Below are 5,859 nucleotides of genomic sequence, written 5' to 3'. Positions count from 1 at the left end.
GTGTGTTCCTTCTTTGTATTATTTTTATCATTACCAGATCATTTTTTGTAGTCACAGCAAAACAGACTTAATTTACCTATTACTTGCTAATAATTTCACATTCACATTTAAACATTTTTATAGCTGTTTTATTTTGTTTAATAATTTATTTACCATTCAAAAAAATTATTTTTCCTCATAAAAGGTTTCACCATAACGATACGTAAACAAAAATGCTTAGGACTTTTGTCATAAGCGTAGCATGAAAACAACTGTGTGTCTTGGGCTAAACTATCTATTGACCTTATGGTAATAGCACCTTTATGAACAAATTCAAGCCTAGTTGCAATAAACCGCTAAGATTAAATGAAATTCTGGTCTATTCAAGTAACTATTTTTAGGTTGAACCTGTAGCAGTTTATAGTATAGTGATAGGCACGGTTAATAGAACATCTTGAGCTCGCAGGTATTTCCTCTCTCGACTCTCGGAGGATAGGAATTTTGAGCATTTCGATGTTGTGGGGGTTTTGACTTGCAAGTTCGGGTTTTGGTTACATTGATCTGTCAAGTAGAGTGAGTAAAAAACTCAGTCAATCGCACCCTGCACTCCAACACTGTTTAATAACCCACCTTTTAACCTTTTCCACCTAGAATTATTTTGTCAATGCGTTTCAACAACTCTGGGTAGTCTGTCAAATGATCCAAAGTTTAAAAACTTTTATTATATATTGACAAGAAGTAATTGTGCCAAGCACTGGTATCTACACGATATTCGAAAAATACTTTAGCGGAATGGGACTAGTCTATACCCGTTGGCTAAGAAGTACCCGGGCCCAGCACTAGTTTAAAACACACAGTTGCAGGAGTTAGAATAGATATATATACAGTATAACAGGCAACTACTTCGAATACAATTTATCACCAAAACTATTTATGATTCGTCAAGTATTGAACAACTTTTTGCAGGTCCTCAGAAAATCACAGGCTTACAAATCATGCCTATTCAAAACAAAAGTGACCTTCAAATTCGTCTTACCCATATTGACTACAACTTTTTGGAATCTTTTATTGAATGCTATGGGGTTGTTTCTAGATGGAATTGTGGAGGACCGCATATATGTAAATTTCTATTAGGTAAGGCATTACAATTTTTGAGTTTTTAAAAGTAAATCAAACTTAATGTTTACTAAAGCAATGGTATTTTGTATATTTTCATGTGTTTGTATTTTTGAAGTTGTTTTGTTTTAATGATGGTTCTTCACAACATTTAATTGTTAAAAAATTTATATTAAGAGAAAGCTTTGAAGTTGTTGTAAAAGTCTTTAAAATGGTTTACTGCAATTTCGTCACACGATTATCCATAAAAAAATATTTGCGCTCAAGCACAACAATGTTAAATAGTTGGACAAGGCTATGTACTATTCTCTAAGTTGTTTCCGCGACGCTGCCTCGAAGACATTAACTAACAAACCAGAATTGTGTGCAAAATATTTGTGCACACTTTTAAATAATCCAAAAACTTTTTTCCAAAATTTTTATCTAATAAATTGAGTGCAACATTACTACTGTATAAAATATACTAGGCATAATATCCTAAAAATATTGTTTGCAACCTATACTGACAGTAAATGCCATTTAGTAGCGGATTTTATAACACAAAGTACTATAAAGCATCAACCAAATCCAGCAAAGAAGTTGTTTTGGAATAGCTACTCACAATCAAACAAACTAAAACACACCCTCATGCCAATTATTTCAAGGAAAATTTTTGAATATATGTAACCAAGTGCAAAAAGTAAAATATTTTCGCAATTTTTTAAACTACGCCAAGAATCAACATAATTTTTTGATATAATTTTGCTTTTTATTTCATAATTGTGATGAAAAATAAATCAAATTTTAAATCTGCTTCATCTCAAATTATTCCAAATAACTTCCCAATACCAATAAATTACATCGTTAAAAAACAAAAAAAAATAGTAAAAGTCAAGTTAACATACTTCTAAAATAGTATTTTGCAAATTCATTTATCAAATTATCTAGAAAAAATTAAAACAACTACCTAACTAGCAAGATGAAAATGTTACAGTGAACTGTTATTACACATCAAAACATGTCAAAAATTCTTAGAAAAATGTTGTAACTTTTATTGGAGAGTGACGTTGCACCAAAAACAATTAATGTTTCTTTTACGTCACAAGCCAATGCTTCAAAGATACATCAAAATATCATTGACCTTTATTCTATTAAAAATTATCATCATTACTATCATTAAAAATAACCTCCTTGTAAGATTACTTAGGCGTTACCTAATAATTACTCAAAGTTAAAAGTTATGTGACACCATTAATTTTCATTATCTTGTAAGTCATTCGTATATAAATTTTGCACTCCAGCATACTGAAGTAACTTTTCTGTAGCATTGCCCTAACATTCATTTAATATTAAAACTAACGTTGCAGCATAGCCTTTTGATTACTTTCCATGTCAAAATTAAAGTATTTTATTATTTATTTTTGTACAAACTCTCTAAAGTAAAAATTTTGAAGTCTCTAAAATAAATATTTTAAAGTCTTTAAATATTTTTGCTGGTACATTCAATAACATTGTTTCCTAACAATGTTATGATATTGTTAGCAAAGTCGCTTTCGTAAAACTATAAATTATTTTAGGATAATATATATAGGCACAACAATGTGGTGGTGGCTTCGTAACATAGTTATTACTTTTGCGCTAGTCAAACATTAAACAAATCTTGTGTTAGGCGTATTTTCACGCATAATATTCTGAAACATCTCAATTATGTTTTTTTTTATTGTTTAAAACTTTGGAGTTGAAGATTTATCCTTTTTTTGAATTTGGTTAGTTTATTTCCCAGAGATGCTCTCAAATCATATTGATTGAAATACTTGAAACAAACTTTATTGGACTGATTTGACACAGATTGTGATTTGATTTGCAAAGTTTTGAAAGTAACTTGATTTGAAGTTTTGGACTGATTTGATGATTTGATTTAAAAAATGAATCAAAGCCCACCGCTATCTAAAGTATTGTGTTCTGTAATTGAACAAAATATTCTTACGGCGTTGGCACTTTGGCAAGAAATGATCACCATTGTTACCGCGGCTAAACACACGCGCAGGTTTCCTTCTACAGGAAAAATAAAATGACTGCGTGTCGTGTGGATGCGTTTGTGTGCAAAATAAATCAACACAAGCAGATCTGGTAAGTTGTGGCAAAGTCATGAATGTAGTTGTGGTGCTGGAATTGAATACTTTGATGCCAACTATTTGAATGCTAGAAATTAGTTGTGACTATCCCACTCTACGCTTACAGTCACTAGCCAAAATAAAAATTACTTGTGCTGTGGCATGAATGATAAATGAATATTATTCATATCACCATGCGTATGAATAATATATAATATTCTATTCTATACAATACTATTACATGTCGCAGGCACATTCAATATTTACAACAATGACAACATTTATAAAAATAAATATGAATTGTTATATTATAATTTGGTAGAATTTAATTAATAAAATAAATCAAAATTGTATTTATTATGTTGCTAAAATATTAAATAAATTAATTGAATTTGTTATGGGGCTGATTCGATTTGATTTGCTTTGAATTTGCTGGCAAGGGTTAGGGATTTGATTTGTATTTGGCCGGATATGATTTGATTTGATTTGGGTCATAAAAAGTGATTAGAAAAAGCTCTGTTATTTTTTCAAAAAACCATGATAGATGTGTTAAAGGAGATTAGAATTCTGCATCAAACCGCCAATACTTTCTAAACTTTAGTTACTTTAGAAATTTCAACACATTTCACGGAAGAAGCTTTGATTTCTGTCATATATAGTCATTGAACACGGTGTTATGACTGTCACTAATTGCTCTATACCCTTGGATATTATGTGAGAGTAAGTAATACAGAGTTTGATATCTTTAGATGCATCCAACGCCAGTACACAATGTGAGATACCATTGAAATATGGAGACGTGTATTACTTTCATGCTTTGGCACGCAATGGCAACATTACTTCTTATCCATATCTGTTTGAATACACTGGACACCAAAGCAAGTTTTATAAATGCTAGAAATAACTTGAGATATTTACATAGCAGTGTCACACATGTTGTTTTTAGAAAGGTATGGTTGGCAGTATTGAAACGCAAAAAATAGTTTTGACATGATCTAGATGTAGATTACACTTTTTATTGCAGCTGAATGGTTATTATAGGCTAATCATCAGTTAGGTTTTATTTTCCATTCTCAAACCATTTTCTACTTACTCACTTAGAAACTTTTTAACAAGTGTAATATTTTCAACTTTTGGCAGTATTGATATGGATTTGAAAACAAATTGTTAATCAAATACATACTGCTAGCCTTTTTTCAAAATATTTTAAATTTGTAGGGTGTAAAACAAAAACACTTAGTCAGATTTTTAACCAGCCGAGCTCTGCACATGGTTTAAACATAAATTGATGGTTACGGTTTAAAAAGTGTCATTGTTAGATTACTCACTGAGAAAACATAACTTTGTGTTAAAAGAACTATTATATTGTTATGTGCAGTTATGTTTGTAACTAAATTTTACTTTGTGTAGTGGTCTATTGCTACAGCCAAAGCCAAACTAAAGAAAAATAGTAATCATTGAGGCAAACAAAACTTCTAGATAGTCGAGCGCAAACTCGGTGAAAAAGATGATCGTCGGAAGCACTCTCAATCAGTTGATGGCCAGCTTTTAAATTGACCGTCCATCCCAATATTGTTTGAGTAGTGTAGGCATCCCATTAACCAGTAGTTTAAATAGTGCCAACTTCTGGTGGAACTGATGCCTTAAACCGCTCTAACCCTAACAAAAAGTGTTCTGACTTACTGGTCAGAACACTTCTTGCAAGATGGATTCCAGCCTGAAAAAAGTAAAGAAAAATTGGGAAACAACATAAAAAAGTCTGCCACCACCAAACTCGACAATATTGCAATAGAGTGTCCTCCAGACTCAGCTATCCATAAGTACTACGACGCTTTTAAAAGCTTGAATCAAGATAATGAACCAATCCCAACTACAGCAAGTCCCACCAGGCTGTATTAATAGGAATGTGGACGAGAACGAGCTTGAATGACCCCTACTTGTGTATAGTTTAAAACCTGTCTTTTGAAAGCAGCAAAGATGGTTTGCACAGTAACTATTTTTGAGATCAAACCAACGCACCGACTGTGAATTGTAAAATTGTTTCCTTCTTCAAACTCTTCCTCTTAATTTTTTAGGGTATTCGTGCATTAGAATGGTTGTCCATTTTTCCCTGTTTCACGCCGGTTGTACAGAAGACTTCCTTTGTAAGAAAGAGATTCACCAGTTTCATCGAAGCATTTAAGACCTGTTAGAAAAGAATCAGCCTTAATCTTACGATAAAAAAAACTGACTGCCATTCTCCAAAGTTTTACTCCAAACCATTCTACTCCAAAATATAAAAACAGTGAAATGTTGCGGTTCAGTCACATCAAATAAGAAGTTATTCTACGGATGCTATTCTGAGTAGACCCGCCGTGTACTATGTTTGCTGTGTGATATGCAGAGTTTCAGCAGCTTGTAGTTTTAATCAGCGATTGACCTTTGCTTGTATTTATAGGCATGCTCATTACCTATAAAGTTTGCTGCCAGTTGGGGCGATTAAACGGCTGCTTTGCAATTCTATGCTGGTTTGGGGCTTGAACCGACCCAGACTAAAATAAAACTTTTTTTACATTGTGCATGAGCTTCACAAACCATTCTCTACATATCTGAGTAGGGTTAATAGTTTTTACGTTCACAATAAAATGGTGCAAATGATGAAACATTCTTCTCCAGCTCCAGTTTCGCTACA

Source organism: Watersipora subatra, chromosome 6, assembly GCF_963576615.1.
Source record: "Watersipora subatra chromosome 6, tzWatSuba1.1, whole genome shotgun sequence".
Taxonomy (NCBI): Eukaryota; Metazoa; Bryozoa; class Gymnolaemata; order Cheilostomatida; family Watersiporidae; genus Watersipora; species Watersipora subatra.
Note: the sequence above shows the minus strand (reverse complement) of the source record.